A 21762-nucleotide genomic window follows, 5' to 3' on the forward strand; every position below is an offset into this window, starting at 1 on the left:
CCCCCCCCCCCCCCCCCCCCCCCCCGCCTGTGGAGCTCTCCTACCCATTTTGGTGCTCTGCCCTGCTATTTCTCACCTCCTTGCACACCCTGAAATCCCGGCACTGTCTTCTTAACTCAGGAAGGCCACTGAGCTTCACCTGGGTTTCCCCTTCTTAAGCTGTGGCCTGAAATACCTGTCCAGGAAGTAAGGCCAAGCAACCCCAGTTGTGCTGTGCTTCCTGAGGTCGGCTAGCCAAACACCCTTGTTTTGTATCTTCTGTCTGCTTTGTGTTGTTGTTTGTTCAGGTAGGAGAGTAAATCCAGCCCCTATTTTTTTTTTTTATCTTGGACAGAAGTGGAAGTTCATGTCTTATCTTTTTACTTTATTTATGATATCTTATGCGGAAAGTTTAAATTTTCAATCACTCAATGTATCAATCTTTTACTCTACAGTTTTTTATGAGGCTTTATGTCAATTTGAGGATATGTATCTATCTAATTTAAGAAACATGTCTGTTTAAGAAGACCTTCTCCAATGTTATGAATATATTTGCATATATTTTATTTAATAGCTTTAGAGTGCACATGGGCACAATATAAATAAATAAAATATTTTTGTTAGAGAGTTTTTTTATCCTCCTCAGTTTTATTTTCTATAACTCTTTTGAGGTTGTGAACCCCAAAATAAATAGTCAATTGTCTTCAATTTTTGTGTTCTATAGACTTTTCCCCATTGATCTAAAATGCTACATTTGTTATAGACTGAATGTCCGTATTTTTATTTTTAAAATGTTCTGTTTTGTTGACCTATTTGTCTATTCCAGTCATTCCTCTTTATCTGTTTTCAGTTATTTTTAGCTATGCCATTCTTGAGCATTATATTTTCCAGATCAATTGCATAATTATTTTCTCCAGTTGATTAAGGCTTTTTTAGAATTTTGATTGAGATAGCATTGAATGTATAGGCTAAGTTGGCCAGACTCAACATCTTTAAAATAGTGAACTTTCCCATCCAAAAATGTGCCATATGTCCATTTATTTGGGTCTTCGTTTATACTTTTTAGAAATGTTTTACAGATTTCTTATTAATCATTGCGAGATTCATGTGAAGTTTATTTCAGCTCTTTTTACAGATTTTGTTGCTGCTATAATTGAGATGCTTTTCCTATTTCATTTTCTAATTGTGTATTATTGATAATAAAGTGATGAAATTCATCATTTTTTCTACTCCTGGATTTTGTTGGATCGGTCTTATTTTCTTTGTCCTATTTCCCCGCTGTAGTGTGTGTGTGTGTGTGTGTGTGTGTGTGTGTGTGTGTGTTTGTGTTGAGAGGGCCTTAGCTGTGTGCGCACCTGTGACTATGAGGCTCCCTGCCAGCTTGCCTGTGAAGCACTTCTGTGTGTTGTCCTGTGCACAGGGAGGGTAGGCTGTGCCAGCAACAGAAGTGACACCTCGGGGTGACAGCTTGAGTCTGGGCAGGTGCACCCATGGCTCCTCCACCAAGATGGAAGCCTCTAAGGATTCCAGTTGGCATGAGACTGAGGAGAGGTGAGGTGGAAATGCCCTTTCAGTGGCAGAACCCCCTCATGTGTGCTCCAGGCTCCCACCACGCAGCCAGCATACCCCCACCCCCAACTCCATGCTGGCAGCCACTGGCTCTGGGCCATCTTTTCTGAATATCTTTATTGCTCGTATTTCAGGAAGTGGCTTCTTCCTTCTGCACTATTCCATCTATCTCCTGTTTTTCATGGATTCCTCATTATTTTTGGTCCACAGAAAGTGCCTCTCTTGTTTTCTAGTGTTACAAAATTAACTTTCTATTAATGGCATTTCTAGGGAATTGGAATACAATCAAGTAGTAAAGGATGTTCTCAGCCCCACTCACTGGATTGCTTTTCAATAAGATCCCATCTAGTGCTCCGGCTCCACATTTTACCCCATTGCCTACCTGTTGGTACTCACACCTAGGTCATGCCTACTGCCCAACCCACATCTCTTCTCCCACTAAAGTGCCCAGTGTTGGAGGAGAACATCCCAGAGCTCAGAACCTTGTTCTCTCAAAGCTTCTCTGCCTTCCCCTCTTTTTGCCTCAGCCCTGTGCTTTTTAACCTGCTGTGCATGTTAGGTATTTTTGAGGAGATAAGTAAAAGATGTTTCTAAAAGTGCTAGCTGTATGAATGAATTGGGATGGTGTTATCTCTGCTGAGTGCTGTGCTGTGATCCACTTTCTACTACACAGTTAGATTCAAAAAAAGGGCTAGTTCCAAACAACAGTTACATTTTTTAATGAAAATCTTCACATTAGGTGTATTAGTCCATTCTCACACTACTATAAAGAAATACCTGAGACTGGGCAATTTATAAAGAGATTTAATTGGCTCAGGCCATATAGGAAACATAACAGCATCTACTTCTGGGGAGACCTCAGGGAGCTTTTACTCATGGTGGAAGGCAAAGTGGGAACAGTCCTCTTACATGGCAGAAGCAGGACCGAGAGAGAGCAGGGAGATGCCACATATTTTTAAACAACCAGATCTCATGAGAACTCACTCACTATACAGTACCAAAGGGGATGGTGCTAAACCCTTCATGAGAACTCCACTCCAATGATTCAATCACCTCCCACCAGACCCCACCTCCACCAGTGGGGATTACAATTAGACATGAGATTTGGGTGGGGACACAGATCCAAATGAAATCAGTGTGTTCGCCTGTTTTTGTTTTGCTGTAAAGGAATGCCTGAGACTGGCAATTTATAAAGAAAAGAGGTTTATTTGGCTCATGGTTCTACAAGTTTTACAGGAAGTATGGTGCCAGCATCTGCTGAAGCTTCAGGAAGTTTCCAATCATGGCAGAAGGCAAAGTGGGAGCAAGCACATCACATGGCAAGAGTAGGAGCAACAGTCAGGGTGCAAGGAGGTCCTAGGCTCTTTGAAACAACCAGAGCTTGCGTGAACTCAGAGCAAGAACTCACTCATTACTGTAGGGAGGGAAACAAGCTATTCAAGAGGGATCTGCCCCCATGACCTAAACACCTCCCACCAGGCCCCATCTCCAACACTACGGATATATTTCAATGTGAGATTTGGAGGGAACACACATCCCAACCTTATCACTCGAGAAATTAACCAAAATTGTATAATAAATCTTTATGTATCCATCACTCATCTTCAACAATTAACATTTTGCCTCTTTTATTCCATCTATACCTTCTCCCACTTCCATCTCTTCACTCAATGGGTTACTTTTAATATCATTATTATAGTTTTTTTACTCTAGTTTAATATATATATATATATATATACATACACACACAAACCTTAGCCATAAAATTTTGACACACACATATACCTGTGTAACTTACACCCCTCACAATTTAGAACGTTTACATTCTTTATCGAAGCTTTCTCCTATTCCTTTCTACTCAATCCCTCAATCTCACGAGGTAATCATTGTTCTAATTCTTTTTACCCCGTATTAGTTTTGCCTGTTCTTGAGCTTCATATGCTTCTTTTGACCAGCAGTCTGTGAGATTAATCTATGTCAGTGTATCAGTAATTTGTTTCTCTTTGTTCCTGAGACATCTGTGTGAATATACCGTAATTTGTCTACCTTCCTTTGATGGGCATGTTTTTTCCCTGTTTTGGCTATTACATCTATCTACTCATCTTTGTATAGACATAAATTTTCATTTCTCTTAGATGAACCTATAGGAATGAAGTGACAAGGCCAAAAAGTGGGTGCATGTTTAAATGATATAAAGTATAAGCCATTGTCTTACACTGTCGGATTTTCTTATAAATCATGTCATTTCACATCCCCATGAGGAGCATATAAGGGTTCTGGCTATTCCATGTTATTGCCAACACTTAGTGCTGTCACTTTTTTTGGTTTTAGACATTCTAGTGCTTAAAGTGTGCTATCTTGTGGTTTTATCTTAACTTTCCCTAATGACTGATAATGTTAAGAACCTTTCCATGTGTTTATTGACCATTCATATATCTTCATTTGTAGAGTGTCTATTCAAACATTTTGCCATTTTTAATGTGACAGTTTTATCTTACTGAGTTGTTTGAGTTCCTTACATATTCTTGAAATTCCTCATTAGAGATATATTTTGTGAATATTTTATCTTTTAGGCTTGTCATTTCATTTTCCTAATGGTATCATTTCTGTGAAGTCTAATTAATCATCTTTTTTCTTTTGTAGTTATCAATTTCTAAGCCTACTTAAAAACTCTTTGCTTATCCCCAGCCACCAAGATATTTTCCCTTGCTTTCTTCTAAAATCTTTATAGTTTTAGCTTTTATGTTTAGGTTTATAATCCCTCTTAAGTTAATTTCTGTATATGGTATGTAGAAGAAGGTGGAAATTTTTTCCCCTCTCCTTTATTCAGTTGTTACAGCACCAATTGTTTAAAAGATTTTACTCATTGACTTGCTTTCATGTGTCTGTTGAAAATCAATTGACGCTATTAACATGTGTCTCTTTGGCCTTTGTATGCCCCACTGATGTTTTCATCTGTTCTTATGTCAATACCACACTGTATCTAATACTTTAGCTTTCTAAGAAGTCTTGAGTTCAGGTAACATCACTTCTACCAACTTACGTTTGAGCCTTATACCTTACTCCACCCTGCTGTTCATTTCCTAGTATCAGTCATTCCTTCCTTCCTTTCTTCGTTTACTTCACACTTACGGAGTATCTAATATTTGCGAGGAGTTTTGAATACACACATAGTGAACAAAACAGAGGAAATCTTCATCTTCCTGGAACTTACGTTTCAATACCATCTTCTACACCTGACGCCTCACACTCACACTCAGGCTAAACTGTGAGCAGTGTCTGACAGTGCTCTTCTGCCTCACTCAGCCTCCTCGGCAGGCCATAGTTTCTGTGTGCTGACAGCCCCTCTAAGACATACACACGACGCACACATGCACACAGCCAGCTCACCTCAGCTGGGTCTAGCAGACACCCAGCCCCGGGGCAGAGCCCCTGGTTTCCTCCAGCCCAGCATCAGGACCCCATGCCCATCTTAACTGAACCACCATTGCCTCCCCCACTTTGGCTGCTCCAGGCCCATCCACACTTCCAGACCCCCAACTCCACCCTTCTTCACGGGCCTCTTAATAAAGGAGACTTCCTTACTGAGGAGATCTGGCTCTCCCAGGTGAAATTTCTCAAGCTCTGCAGCTATGGACTTGGGTCAGCCGGAAAGAAAACCTCAGCAAACTCTGCCAAATTAACAATATTTCTACTGCCAGCCCTCACTGTGATCTCATCTTGGGTGTGAAACCTCCAGCCGCAGTGATGCTGTTCACACAGCAGGTAACTCTGATAGAGGCCTGACTGCTGCGTGGAGGCTCCACAGCTCTGAGATATGAGACTAGTCCCTCTTCTCATTTTCAAGTAGGACCACAGGAATCCTTGTGGCAGGGTTTTTAACACTTTTCAGTTTTTCACAGCATGAGCTCCAACAATTCCATTCAATACTAACCCCCAAACCTGGTATTGCTGTTTAGATGCTTTTCTATTGCTTGGTATTTATTGGAATTAGGAAGTATTATTTACCATCCTCCCTATAGAAAGCACTTAAAATTATATAAAGATCACTTTTTAAAAAAAGTATACATGCTTATTGTGAAAGGCATTTAAAATACATGAAAGTATAAGGAAGGAAGATAAAAATGACCCCGAACTCCTCCTCTGCCTCCAGGATAAGCACTGTTGGCAAATGGAGAGAGTGCTCTCACCTGCTCCACGCCTGGCTATGCCTGGTGCAGGTCTCAGGAGCTGGAACCTCATCCGTGCCATGCCGCTTACTGACCTGCCTGTGACGTCAGCTCTCTTCCACTAACAATGCTCCCTGACAAATACATCAAGATACAAGAACCACTTGGTGTTTGGAGAAGGCTATTAAATCCCCTAATACGGTTTTTATTCGAATACATTTTTATGCCTGAAGGTGTCTTATAGAGAGAATTACCTAATGCTGAGCTTTTTATGATCCCTGCAGATGTCCTGAAATGCATTTTCAGTCTGGTCCCCAGGTTTGTTTTAAACCAAGAATATCCTGTGAATTAATTGTAAGTTACCAATGAGGAGTATATTAGGAAGCTGCGACTCAAGATGTTACATCAGACACCGCCTGCCAGTGGAAATAAGACAAGTGTTTTTGTGGTTGTTTGTTTTTGTTTTTGTTTTTCTTTTGCCTCCTCAACCTCGAAGCCTGTGCAGAGAGCACAGGTGAAATGGAATGGGGAGAGAGAGACAATGTGTGAGCCCCTGGAGGCTTGCACAGACTCACCCTTCTGACTCCCCATGGTGCTTTTTTGTGCACAGGAGCATCTGTAACAGGGGTGGGACTGTAATGATACAAGTAAGTTCCTAGCCTGGGGCAGACACCCAAAAATTAATGAATAATATTTCCATGTAATATTTTTTAAAATCAACATTAGTACAAAATCCACAGTGAACAAAATATCAAAATCTTAGGTAACAGGACCAGAAATAAAGCCTTGCCAAGCCCTATGGAAGCCTGAGGCAAAAGGGGAAAAAGCAATAGCACTTTTTATTAATTCTGATTTTCTGAATATTAAATTATGTGGCATTTATCTCAATTACCAAGTTTTTGGTGTCCCTTCGATGTTGCACCCAAGCAAGTCCATCCTTCCCCTTTCCTGATCTCACCCTTGTCTGTAGCTCAGGTTAAAAGCATCGCCTGCTTGGACCCAGGGATCCATTTTCTCCCTGCTCGGAGCCTGACCCCTGAGAGATCTGAAAGAGGCCTTTGGGGAGCAGGGATGGGCAGGGCTGGAGGACAGCTACATCTCCTCCAGCTGAAGCACTGACTCTACAGTCAGGAGACCCTTCTCCAGGACCACATCTGCCAACAGCCATGCAGGAAGCAAAGGTTCATTTTATTGTAAATGAACCGTGTGGTATGAAAGCCTTATGCAATACTCTAAATATTCCTTTAAAAAGTCAGAAATCAAAGACTTGTCACAATATAATTTGTGCTCTTGCTTTTGCTCAGTGTTGGGCATAATTCCAGAAACGTGAGAAGTTGGCGTTAGTAGCAGCATATCATGTTGTTTGCAATTATTCACGCGTGCCACAGCCACAATCACCTCAATGCCCCTTTACCACACATCGGGGGTGGCAAAAACCGCAGCTCCCACATGCTGGCGAAGGCCCTTCCTGCTTCCAAAGTTTGATGTTCTCACATCCTCTGGGGACTGTCCACACCTGCGCTGACCCTTGGCTCCCCAAAGGTGCAGGAGTCAGCATCATCTTTGAGAGGTTATCGGCGGCAAATTGCAACATGATTGTTTTCTGATGAACACAAGTCTGTTTCTAATACATTATTACTCATGAGAGTTAAGGTAGTAAAGTTTGTCAGTTTTATTTTTATCACTCAGAATGGATTCAATGTTATCCCTATAACATGAACATGACGAAGCCAATTCCCTTTCTTTGTTAGTTTTTCTGAATAATGGCATAGAAGGCTGAGGCAAGGTTTGTGCACAGTCCTGAAGAGCTGAGGCTGTGGCTGTGGCCAATCACTATGGCACATTCCTTCCTAGAAAACATTTCCCCAACTCTGGCCCCACCTCTGGGAGTGCCATGCCTGGAAACAGCCTGCCATGTGGATGTGGCAGAAACAAAAACGCTGAGATTGGCAGATTAAGGGATGGCCTTCATAGAGCCTGGCCCAAGGAGGGTGCCCAGGCCCCAGAGGAAAGACTGTCAGAGCTTCTTCTCAACAGGCCCATGAAAAGGGAAGGCTTCTGCCTGTTTGAGGATATGCTCACACCCCACATCTTTCCAGAGCTGACAACAGGCAGACCTCGCTGAGGTGAACATGGCCTGTTTAATATCACTAAAGGTCTATCACCCACGGAACAGGGCCTGAGGGTACCTGTTGATCCCTATACATTTGTCTAGACTTGTTCTGTGCCTCACATGTGAGATTCTGGGACCAGAGACAGAGAAGAGCCAGGACTTGGCCTCAGGGATCCCAGTCCAGGGGGTATGACTGAGGCGAGCAGAGAGAGAAAGGGTACCTTCCCTACCTGGGATACAGTGTAAGGAAACGGGGAGCCTCCTGGGGAAGGGTGATCCAGAAGAATGGGGAGTCTAGGTAGAGGGAACAGGACTAGCAAAGGTGCACCAGCAGGATAGTCCCTTCTTTCCTTATATCCTCATGATCTGGAATGATGTCTGTACCTGGTAGATGTTTGGTGAAGCTATATTGAATGAAACAAAACACAAACACTATACAAAGAATGTGCACAGTCATCTTTCAAACTTTTTTTTTCTTTTTGAGAAAGAAAATTAGAATCTCCTTTTCATATAAATCAAAAATGCTGCTAGCACCTGGGACACATGGCTGTCCCTACTGGCAGAAGCCTTCTTCCTCAGGGTCTGCCCACGGTTCAGTCAAGGACAGTCCTGGTCAGTGGCCACATTTTTACAAACAGTGCTCCAGTGATACTTATATTTATAAAGGAAAGAGTTCACATTTCTTTCAAGTGTAGAAGTGTTTGCTCGTGATGTTCTGCAGACAGCATTCATCTCTTTCTGCCCCCAGCCCCCGACCAACATCAGACTCTCTGTGATATAGACACGCTCCCTACTCAGGCCTTGTATTTTCATGGAAAATGAGCAATTCCAGGCAGGAGGCATGGATCTTCAGTTTGTTTACAAATTCCACTTTGTTCATCTGCGACAGGTCCTTGACACCCTTGGTCTCTATCCCTGGATTCTCAGAGCCCAGCAGTATGTACAAAGTAGGATTCCTCACCACACTGAGGCTTCATGACTCCTACCTGGAATTGCCCACTCTTCCCACTAAGCCACTCCTCCCATTCTGTTGTTGCCAAAGGAAAGCACTGGACCAGGTGTCCAGGTAACCCCGCTTATCCATCTACAGTTCATCAAATCTGGAAGACCTAGAAGTCATATGATCTCCCTAAGACTTTACTTTGCCCAGCTGTGTAATAAGGATAATATCATACAACTTCTGAGAAGTTTTCGGAATTGAAAGCATTAGTAGTTGTCAATACCCTTTGAAAGCTCTAAGACATTCTGCTTTTACAAACATAACGTTTTATTGCCCTCTTCCTCCTAGATACCTTTGGAACTTTATCACTTATGCTGCTAAGCATCTGATTAATATCATTTTAGTTCTGTATGTCGAGGAAGGAAGAGCTCATTTATTGACAGTCTCTTGACTCATGGAACAAAAAAAAAGAGTCACATGGAAGTATGACTTTGGTTGGTTTATTTTTCTTGTGTACAGACAGAAGAGGAGACAGTGTTAAGGCTGCAGGAAGTCATCCAAAGGGCCTAAGCACTGTCTACCTGAGGAGGTTACTGCCCCCGTCTATCCAGCAAGTTCGTGTATGCTCGTCGGGTTTCGACTCTCCTCAGGATACCTCCTCTATACAGCCTTCCTGGGAGGTGGCTCTAACACTTGTCTCTATCATGGCCTGGACCTGCCCCACTGTGACGGCAGCCGCCTTGCTATGTTTCACTTATTGCTTTGCATGCATGTTCTTCTGGGCTCTTGAAGATGGGATGAGTCCTTACCAGGACCCACCCTGGGTATACAGGTGACCCAGAAGTGCAGTCTTAGTCACAGCCTGGGAAAACTGGCAGGGAGACACACAGGCTTCCAAGTCAAGGTCACACCCTTGATTGACAGTGGAGGTGGGGTGATGGGATGAGTAAAAAGTGGAGTGGACAATGCAACGCTCCAATGCCACAAGTCCCTGGGGGAAACCTGCTATTCCACAGAGGCCAGAGCACAAACCCCACAGTCACCGATAGCACCCCCATTGCAGGGTAACTAGCTGCAAGTCCCATAGTCTTGGTAGTTTTTCAACCCTCTTTCTTCTGCAGGTTATTTGAGCCAGCTTCCATTCCTTTCCCTTTACACAAAAGAACTCTACCCTGTTGCTCCAGGAAGTCCAGGTATCGTTTTGGAAATGCTGGGTGGGAACAGCATGGGTTTACACCACATCCAAGGCAGCAAGCATGGGGCAGAAGCCAGCGAAGAGTCAGCCTCGGGGTTTGGTGGTCCACATGTTTACTGTTACTCCTTGCTCACTGGGCTGCCACATCCTAAGTTATTTGTAAGTGCTTTGCAATTTTAGCCCATCTTCTAGTGCATTGAGTTTTTTTGATATTTTTCTAGTCCTACCAAGAACAGTGGAATTCTTCATTTAATTAAAAAGACACCAAAAGATTCTCTTTGTAAAAAGGTTCATGAAAGGGATGGTTGCTACTTCTCAGGCTGCCCAAACTTGCACCCCCAGCTCATAGAGAAAAGAGGCCGGAGCTGAGGGGAATATTTGCTTTATTACTGGAAGTCAGCAGGCGGGGAAAAGAGTCAACAGTCAGGATAATCCTGCCTCTCTGTCACACTGAAGCATCAAACAATCATTGCTTTTTTCTTGAGAAAACATAAATGGATGAACTAATACCACATGTAGGAGTTCATATTTAGCAGGATCAGTGAAAAAGCCAGGACTGTGAGCTGGGAGGTGGAACAATGGCATCACCAGCTGAGATAAGTAGGGACAGGGAGAAAGAAGGTAGCACATTTACAGGGCAAGAAATGTTTTCGGGACTGGAAATTCAGTTGACCATGAAACAGCGGATCACCCCGTCCATTCTTCCTCCCATCCCCACTGAAATCTGCCATTCCAACATTCTAGAGCCTAAAGCTTGCCCTGGCTCCCACCGACCTGGGAATGTTGTCCCAATTCCCTATCTGGCAGGGCCCTCCCTCTCTCCAGCTGTGTGCTCTGCCATGGCAGCCTGTGCTGCAATCAGGCTAGATAATTTGGAACTTTCTGGACTTCCCATCCTTTTTTTTTTTTTTTTTTTTTTGAGACGGAGTCTTGCTCTGTCGCCCAGGCTGGAGTGCAGTGGCGCGATCTCAGCTCACTGCAAGCTCTGCCACCTGGGTTCACGCCATTCTCCTGCCTCAGTCTCCCGAGTAGCTGGGACTACAGGCGCCCGCCACCATGCCCAGCTAAATCTTTTTGTATTTTTAGTAGAGACGGGGTTTCACCGTGGTCTTGATCTCCTGACCTCATGATCCACCCACCTCGGCCTCCCAAAGTGCTGGGATTACAGGTGTGAGCCACCGCGCCCGGCTTCCCATCCTCTTTTTCACAGTTATTTTGAATTATGATTCATATACCACACAACTTACCTATTTAAATTGTATAATTCAGTGGTTTCTAACATACTCACAGATGTGTGCAATCATCACCCCAGGCAATTACAGAATATTTTCATCAAAACCCTGTGCTTTTAGCTGTCGCTTCCTTAGGTGGTCTGCACCTCACCCCCAGCCCTATGCAACCACTCATCTATTAGCTGTCCCTATACATTTCCCTGCTCTGCACATTTTGCATAAATAGAATACTAAATATGTTGTCTCTGGTGACTGGCTTTTTCCATTTAGCATGTTTCAAGTTTCATTCATGTGGTATGTATCAGAGTTGCATTCCTTTTTATAGACAAATAATATTCCATTGTATGAATATACCAAATTTTCTCTCTTCATTCATCAGTTGATGGACATTTGGTTTGCTTCCAACCTTTAGCTATTGTGAGTAATGCTACTATGAATAGTCATGTACAAGGTGTTGTGTGAACATGTTTCCTTTCTGTTGGACATATACCTACAAGTGGAATTGCTGGGCTCCATGGTAATTCTATCATTTAAGGAACTGCCCAACTGTTTTCCAAGTAGGCTGCACAATTTTTGTCTTCCTACTAGCAGGATATGAGGGTTCTGATTTTTCCACATCATCACCAACACTTATTACTATCTAATTTTTTTGTTCTAGTCATGCCAGTAGGGGTAAAGTGGTATCTCACTGTGACTTTTTATTTATGTTCATTTCTCTGATGACTAATGAGGCTGAGCATCTTCTCATGTGCTCATTGGTCATGGGTACATATTTCCTGGAGAAATGTCTCCTCAGATCCTTTGTCCATTCCTTAATTAAATTATTTGTTGCTTTATTACTGAGAACTGAACTGAAAGTTCAGTAATGAAGAACTGAAGAGCTCTTTATCTGTTCTGGATATAAGTTCCTTTTTAGATATGTGATTTGCAGATTTTTTTCCATTCTGTGTTTTGTCTTTTCATTTTCTTTATAATTTCCTTTGGAGCACAAAAGTTTTTAATTTTGACAAAGTGAAATTATTTTATTGCTTGTACTCTCGATATCACATCTAAGAATCCTTTGCCACATTCAAGATCATGAAGATTTAATCCTATTTTTTTTCTTCCAAGATTTCTATAGTTTTACTTTTTATATTTAGGTGTTTGCTCCATTTAAAGTTAACTTTTAAATTGAGTGAAGTAAGGGTTCAACTTCATTCTTTTGCACATGGCTGCATACATTTGTCCCAGTACCATTCGTTGAAAAGATCATTCTTTACTCACTGAATGGTCTTGACACTATTGTCAAAAACCAGTTGACTATTAAATGTGTGGATTTATTTTTGGCCTCTCTCCAGGACATTGCATTGATCTCTATGTCTTCTTAATGCCAGGATCATATCGTTTTGATTTCTGTTGCTTTGTAGTGAGTTGTGAAATCAGGAAGTATGAGTACGCCTACCTTATTATTCTGTTTCAAGATTACTTTGTCTCTTCTGGGTCCCTTGCAAGTCCATATAAACTTTAGAATCAGCTTCTCAATTTCTATAAGGAAGTTACCTGAGATTCTCATGGGGACTGCCTTGAATCTGTAGGTCAATTGGGAAGCATTGCCAACTAAACAGCACTAGTCTTCTGATCCATGAATACAGACTGCTTCTCCAACTATTTAGATGTCCTCTAATGATGTATTGCAGTTACATTTCTCACTGGAGGTCTCACTGTTTCCTGCTTGTGCTGCTTGAGAGAATGAAGAATGTTCCCCAGCCTGGCTGCCTGTTGCCTCTCGGTGACGGGAATGCAGTCTCTGAGGTGTAGAGACAAAGTCCCCTTCCCAGGCACATGTTGTGATGAGATTTCCCTCACAGGTCACCCCAGGCCTGTGTCTGAGTGAGAGAGAGGAGTCTCAGGCTGGGAAAGGAGGGCACTTCCCTGGCTGGATCTGCTGGTTGTGGCAGGATCCCCTTCCTGATCCACTTTTGCAATCCTGATGTGTTGACAGTAAAAGACCATTTAAATCCTTGATGGCTGGCATTAAAACTCAAGCATTTCTTCCCCAAAATTTCAATTTGCTTTCTTAATCCTATCTCCATGAAGACTCAGAGGCAGTGTCTCTTCCTGGAGACGTGGCAAACACCGGAGGGACTCAACTCCCCTTGACCGATGTCCATCTGGGCCCTGCCCTGAATCTCACAGGCATTCACAAGGAATTATACGGGCCAGGTTTTTGTGTGAGTTAGAAAGCATGAAAGCAGGCTCTGTTTCTAAGTAACTTCCCATCCGCCTAGGGTGCGGTGATCAACCACACAGCATCCCGAAGCCCCATGTGGGCTGGGTACCCAGAGCTGCAGTGCGGACAGTGACTCCTCCACAGCTGCTTGGAGTAGGCAGAGTCCCAGCAGCTGTGGACAGTTTCTGTGGCGCACATCTCCTGAGCTTCTCTACAGAGTGAGACTCTGCCCTTGGGGGCTGGGGATATGAGGATGAAAGCCATGTTTGCTGCCTTCAAGGAGGGCACAGTCGAGTGAGGGAGAAAGACAAAGCCAGTGCTTCTAAAACAGTGTGGTCAGAACCATTAGAGAAATGAACATAGATGACAAGGATCATGGTGGAGAAGCCAACTGAGGGTAATCAGAGGGTTCCCAAATGAAGTGCGGCTCCAACTGAGACTTTGAAAGACAAGATGCTATTGTCCTGCAACAACTGGGTGGGGCCTGCAGCATCCCAGCTGAAAGGAGAGCCTGAGGTGAAGCCTGGAGAGAACTGCAGGGTGAGGCGGGAGGGGAGGAGAGGGTAAACTGCACTGAATGTAGGGTGTTGATTGAGCTGGGATTTTCCACAAGGGCAGGATTGAACCAGAAGAAGAGGGGCAAGCACTCCACTTCCAGGTACCAAATGATGTGGGTTTAAATATGGGTTCCTGCTGCAGCTGCACCAGCGGTCCCCTGAGAATGCTTTTATGCAAAATAGGAAACTTCTTTCTTACCTCAGATATGCTTCCGTTTGTCCCTTTCTTCCATTTCAATTCACATGTTTCTTTATAAGTTCTCATCCTCCTTCAGGCCACAGATCTCTTTAGAATGTATCCAGAGCCTCTCTCTAAGGAGAATTACATTGCATATAAATATAATTGCAAGTTTCATAAAATTTCAGTAGTTTAACGCTTTGCTGAAATGTATCTGTAGACACCAGGGTCAACTATTGTGACCCAAACACTAGACTCTGGCAAGTTTTTGTGCTCAGTGATCCTCTCAGTGGGCCTCAGAAGTGCAGCTAGCACCATGCTAAGAGAGGCAGAAAGGCACAGAGACGGTAGAGAAATTGCTGTACGATTAGATGAAGTGTTCTAGATGCTATGACCTAGACATGACCCAAGTCATGACAACATCTGAATGAAAAGGAAAATTCAGATGGCAGAACTTTGCTAACCATATTTCTTGCTTTCCATTCAGATGCTTGGTCTATGCACATACACCTTTATGTTCTGAAAGTGCTGTTTGTGAGCAACACCCAATGGGTTTCTCCACTGGGTGGAGAGTGGCAGTATCTCCTCTAGCTAGCTGGAGTAAGTATGGTCTCTCGCACAATGTTATTTTACAATTGACTCAGTGCCTGGCATGAAATCAAGCTGGGACCAGCTGGGACCAGTGGCAACAGGAATATTCATACTTTAGAAGTTATCCTAATGTCATCATGGTAACAGACACGGATGACATTTGTCTGAATGTGTCTGCTACCATGGCACTTTGCTCTGCATCAAGGCACTTTCTTTCTCATGTTTCAACAAATCTGCTATATGTGTGTCTTGGGAACCTGAGGTTGGAGAGCAAATGATTCATTTTTAGATTCAACATGCAGTGAGCATTATTTACATCTACTGCTTTTCTGCTTTGGTATATATCAATATTTATTGCTAATTCAATGTCAAATTTTGACCTTACTTTTTATAGTCAATATATGCTTCTTAGAGCAATAAATCTTTATAATCACTACAGTTCAAATCAATACCTGTTAGTTATCTATTTATCATCTATGAGTCAACCTTTCTACACTTCGGATACTTAGCAACCTAGGCATCAGATATCTAAGGACGGAGCTCCACTGAAATGACTATTGAGGTACAAAGAATTCATATTACCTGCTTTTAAAGTTGGACATAAGAGCTAAAATAAGAGCAGTTACAACAAGAAAGACTCATAAAGTGGCTTGCTGGGCCAAAACAACTGTTGAGTTATAAAATATTTACAACAGAAGAGATCTGCAAATTTATTTAAGTATATCCAAACAGTATATTTTTAGCACTGGGGTAGAATGCTATCTTTCCATGGAGAGCAAGTGACCTAAAAACATACTTAGAAGCAGACAGCACTAAAGCTAGCTTTTCCCATCACAGTGCTCTCAGTTTAGTTGTGGGAGTGAATTTAAAGACAGACTCGTGAACCAAATCAGATAACGCCACCTGCCAAGGCCTTCTTCGGGGAGTCAGTCGATGGTCCAGTCAGTGATGGGGCTCAGGCCCAGTGTCTGTGTTGCGGGGAGCCACGGGTCACCTCGAGGAGGAATGAGTCAGCAGTGGCATCAGGCTGCTGGCTGTAGCAGCTCCTCAGCCCTGCTAGTCCCCCGGGGCATGCATCCTCCAGGGGACCCTCAGGCAGGACTCACACCAGCTGGAAGTCAGAACCTGCATCACAACCCAGCGCTGCTTCAGTTCTTTGCTCTCCTCGCCTCACCTGTGAAGAGCCAGCTGACCAGCAGCCTCTCACAGCTGCAGAATCCTATAATTTAGAAAGCCCTTTGGCATCTATCGAGAGGATAAATCCGCACATCTGGTTATATGCAGGTCCTCTGTCTGTTGACGCTGTGGCACAGTGTCACTGAATAATAGCCTTTGAACAAACCCTCTTTATCACTTGTAGTTCTCAAGAATAACTGTAGAATGTGCTGAGAATGCAGTGTCCTGAGATGAGGATATCCTGGCTGGAACAGTGCAGGCTCTGTCCCCATTTCTCCTAGAGCACAATGTCCCACTATGCTTCAGCCCAGTGAGTCCCATTTCCTTAAAGTATAAAACCCAGGATGGGCTGCTTTCCAGGGTCCCTCAGCTGTGGTGCAGGTGGGGAACAAGCAGACAAGGCTCCATCTGAGCAGTTTACCTGAGCCTTGGAGGGCCCTTGTCACAAATCCTAGGCTTCTGTTATCCATTGCTGCCTATCTGTGAGTGATCAACCCACTTCATGTAACTTGTATGTGGATGTTCTGTCTCATGGAATGCAGACAAGTTGGCAATCAGTGCCCAGTAAACCTATTTCACAGACATCGGGTTCCATGACTGCCCTGAGCAAATGCTGAAGGGTAGATATTGTCCCAGACACTCAGAGAGCATCAGCAAACCAAGAACCTAAGGTCTCTACCCATTTTTCTGCAGTAGCTGGAAGAGTCAGGCAGGGTTCCCTGGCTGTGTGGCTTTGAGTTTGGTCTGCCTCATGTGGCTAATGGTGAGAGGGTTCTGGCGCCAGAGTGGCACACCCCAGCAGCACTTCCCCACCACCTTTCACTTTTCCCTCTTTCTGCCATCTGCCCAACTTGCCCCGGCCAGTGGGAGGGGTCCTCATTCCTTTCAGGACATGAATTATAAACTTGGCAGTAAAAACACCCTGGCTACCTATCATGGATGGAGGAAGTGTAGTTCAGAGGCTAAGCAACAAGACTTTTGAGCCAGGAAGGGCTGGAGCAATCAATGGAGTGAGCCTTGGCAAGTTCACTACTCAGGAGGTGGTAACCTAACTTGTACAATTGGGATTATGGGTTTTGAGGATTGGCGAGACTCTGCATGTTAAGTCATTTGCCCAGAATCCAGAGTGGAATCTATCCACGATACATGTTCATTGTCATTCTTTTCCTCCTCTTCCTACTCTACCTCCTCCTCTTCCTCCTCCTCCTCCCTCTGTCCCCTGACCATGTTATTGCTAACATGGGGTTTTGCTGTTATTGTTGTTTTTGACAGAGTCTCACTCTGTTGCCAGGCTGGAGTGCAGTGGGATGATCTCGGCTCACTTCATCCTCCGCCTCCTGGGTTCAAGCGATTCTCCTGCCTCAGCTTCCCGAGTAGCTGAGACTACAGGCACACGCCACCACGCCCAGCTAATTTTTGTATTTTTGGTAGAGACAGGGTTTCACCATGTTGGCCAGGATGGTCTCAATCTCTTGACCTCATGATTCGCCTGCCCTGGCCTCCCAAAGTGCTGGTATTACAGGTGTGAGCCACCGTGCCAGGCCAACATGTTTTTTTATAATTACATAACTTTATGCTAGGTGCCCAGGAAATACAATAGGAATTGGTCCCTATCCCTTTAAGGCTTAGCTGGGGAGGTGAAACTAATTTATGTGGAAGAAATGAGGCCCAGGCATGTGGTCAACTAGTGATCATGGTGAACAGTCTGAAGAAGGACAGAAGAGGGTACTGCTGTCTGCTGAACACCTGCTCTGGATTAAAAGTGTTACTTAGAGTATCTCATGCAACCCCCTACCAGCCCTCTGAAACAAGTGTCTGTCTTTCCTTTTGCAGAGCAGTGAATTGAGCCCTGGTGAGATGAATCACTTGCCCAAGCTGTTAAGTAAATAGGTTCTGGAATTAGGATCTATACCCAGTTGGGAGGGGGGTGCCAGGCTGCCTGACTTCTAAGTCAGGGTTTTTTCTTTCCTGCCATGTTTCTCTATGGGAAACGAGGAGATCCATGCAGGCTGTAGTAATCAAAAAGGTAATCAGAAAATGGAATTTAAATGAGGCCCTAAAATATGGCAGAATTTGACAGTCCCACAGGGACTGGTAAGCTTAGCTCTGTCACAAAGCCTGTGGTCTCTGTGGTCAATATTTAAGATATTGAAATCTCCTGACTATAATATGTACTCTGAAGTTGTTGGTAGAATGCTCTACCAGGTCAGTTGCTTCAAGTTTGCTAATTGTGTTGTTTAAATATTCCACATCTTGGCCGGGCACGGTGACTCACACCTGTAATCCCAGCACTTTGGGAGGCTGAGGCGGGTGGATCACGAGGTCAGGAGATCGAGACCATCCTGGCTAACATGGTGAAACCCCGTCTCTACTAAAAATACAAAAATAAAATTAGCCGGGCGTGGTGGTGGGCACCTTTAGTCCCAGCTACTTAGGAGGCTGAGGCAGGAGAATGGCATGAACCCAGGAGGCGGAGCTTGCAGTGAGCCAAGATCACCACCACTGCACTCCAGCCTGGGCGACAGAGCAAGACTCTGTTTCAATAAATAAATAAATAAATATTCCACATCTTTACTGCTTTTGTTTGGGCATCAAATCAACAGAGAGGTTTGCCAAAATCTCCAAGTATGATTATTGCCTACCTATCCCTTTACTGCTGTAAATTTTTGCTTTATATCTTGAGGCTGTGCTGTTAGATCAATACAGATACAAACTGTCTACATATTCCAGTTACATTGCTGCATTTATCATTATGGAATGTCCCTCTTTATCATTATTAATATTTCTTGCTCTAGAGTCTGCTTTGTCTGATGTTAGTATAGGGATAACGTCATTCTTTTGGTGTTTGCATGGAATATGCTTTTCCTTCCTTTTACTTTCAATCTTTCTGTGTCTTTATAGTTAAGGTGTGGCTTTGAATGCAGCCAATAATTGCGTTTTTTTATTTTGTCTGACAATGTTTGTCTTTTTTTAAAAAAAAATACTAAAATATACATTTAGGAATGGGTGTGTACCTTAAACCTCTCAGTAAATTTTCATTAAATGAGCATCACTGTATAATCAGCACACAGACCAAGAAATAGAACATTTGGCAACTCAAAAACTCTCATGCCCCTTCCTAAACACTGCCTCTCCATAGGGCCTACCACTATTCTTACTTTTTTTTTTTTTTTTTTTTTTTTGACACGGAGTCTCGCTCTGTCGCCCAGGCTGGAGTGCAGTGGCCAGATCTCAGCTCACTGCAAGCTCTGCCTCCCGGATTTATGCCATTCTCCTGCCTCAGCCTCCTGAGTAGCTGGGACTACAGGCGCACGCCACCACGCCTGGCTAGTTTTTTGTTTTGTTTTGTTTTGTTTTTTAGTAGAGATGGGGTTTCACCGTGTTAGCCAGGATAGTCTTGATCTCCTGACCTCGTGATCCGCCTGTCTTGGCCTCCCAAAGTGCTGGGATTACAGGCTTGAGCCACTGCGCCCGGCCTATTCTTACTTTTAACACCATATACTAGTTCTGCCTGCTTTTGAAATTTATAGAAATGAAATAATGCAATATTGAGTCTTCTGTGACTCTCTCCTTTCACTCAACATATGTTTGTGAGATCCATTCACGTTGCTCTATCAGTAGTTTGCTTTTTGTCTTTCTGATAGTATTCTGTTGTATGGTACACAGCAATTTTTTTATGCATCTTTCTATTGAACTTTTCGTAACATCCAGTTTGAGACTTTTACAAATAGGGTTGCCATTAAAATGTTTCTACAGTTTTATAAACACGTATACACATTTTGTCTCTCTATATATCTGGGAATAAAATTCCTGGGTGTTATGCTACACTGATGTTCATCTTTGGTAGATAGTACCAAACCATTAGCCACAGTGATTGTGTCAGTTACCAATCCCACCAGCAGTGTAACAGAGTTCTTGTACCCTGACTTGGCATTGTCTGTCTTTTTCACTTTACTCAGAGCAATGGGGCCTCATAGATTTAATCTGCATTCATCTAATGACTAATGAAGTGATGCACCTTACTTAGGTTTATTATTTAGACGTACTATGTGCCTATTCAAGTACTTTTGCTCATTTTCAATTAAGATGTCTAACTTTTTCTAATTGACTTGCAGCAGTTCTGCTTTGTGTGCTGAATTTGTGTTCTTTGTCAGCAACATCTACTGCACATCCCTTCCCCATTCTGTGGCTTGTTTTTTTGCATTCACTTAATGATGCCTTGTGATAACAAACTATTTTTAATTGTAATATATTACAGTATATTGAGTTTTTTTCTTTGTAGTTGGTGCTTTTTGTGCTTGTTTAGGAAATTTTTGCCTACCCCAAGATCACAAAGTTATTATACCATATTTTCATCTAAAGACTTATTTATTTGTATATACTTACTTTACCTTTCACATTCAGATTACAATACATTTTTAATCATTTCTGAGTATGGTTCAGGATTAAGCTTTGTTCCATATCAATACCCATTTGATTCAACAGCACATGTTGAAAAGCTAATCCTTCTTCACTGTGCAGCTTGTCACCTTCGTTATAAATCTATGTTTATATGTGTGGAGATCGTTCACTTTTAATTGGATTAATTGGAGCATTGACAAATACAAACTTTATACTTAATGAATATATTTGCATTTAAATTTTCCTTTTTGTTTCTTTTTTTATTCTGTATAACTTTTCTGTAGTTTTTTTTCTTCATTTGTATTAATCAATATGGTGTATTATTCCATTTTTTTCTTTATTACATTTTTCCATTATGTATATGTGCTGATATTTATGGAATAACAATATATGTTCTTGATTTATTACAGACTGTCTTAAACCATTGCTTCAATGCCTCCAGAACAATGCAAGACTGTAAAAACAATGATATCACTTGTCTATCTCACACCTGTTGTGTTAATATTGTTGTGTATTTCCACGTATACTTTAACCCCATAAGACATTAGAATCATTGTTTCAAAAAGTCAATATTCATTTGGAGTTATCCATTTATTTATCATTTCCTGTGTGCCTCCTTCCTTTCTCCCTACTAGATTTCCATCAGGAGAAATTTCCCTTCTTTGTGAAAAACTCACACTTAAAAGAAATTCTAATTTCTTTAACGAAGGTCAACAAATTCATTTTTTCGGTTTTTTTTTTGTGTGTAGATGTCTTTATTTTGCCTTCCTTTTTTGAAGAGTAGCACCAGGAACATGTATTTTAGATATTTCACCATGTTCTATATATCCCTTAAGCTCTTGTTTTTAAAAAATATAAAATTCCTCTATAATACAATCCAGGTCAGTATTCCAATTCGTTTTCATCCATTTTCTTGTGCCTAATCTGCTAATCTACTAAAAATAGACTTGCCTATTTTTTAAATTCCTAATTTCAGTTATTATACTTTTCTATGTACATAATGAGTATTTCATTTTTCAATAAATTCTAGTTCTCTGGTGGAATTATCCATAACTTTCTCTTGACTGTATTAATCATAAAATCCAATATTTTAAAAATACTGGATTTTAGAATTCAGTATCTGATAACTCCAGGACCTGGACTGTTTCCATTTTCCACCTTTTTCTGTGACTTTTAGTCATTTGGTCCTGTTTCTTGACATGTCTAGTAATTTTTTACGAAATACCCATATATCACATAGGAAATAAATGTAGGATCTGTCTTCCCCCAGAGAGGGTGTCTCTTTCTTCTGAGAGACAGATGGCAGGTCATCTCTGACAGATCACTCTGACTGTGTTGAAGCTGTGTTTTGGGCATGGTTGCCTTCCCATTTGGCCTTACTCCTAAGGCATAGGTCTCACTCCTAGGGCACAGTCTTCCCTGGTTCCAGTGGGAGCCTTCAGTGTTCACCAGG

This window comes from Piliocolobus tephrosceles, chromosome 11 (genome assembly GCF_002776525.5).
Source record: "Piliocolobus tephrosceles isolate RC106 chromosome 11, ASM277652v3, whole genome shotgun sequence".
Taxonomy (NCBI): Eukaryota; Metazoa; Chordata; class Mammalia; order Primates; family Cercopithecidae; genus Piliocolobus; species Piliocolobus tephrosceles.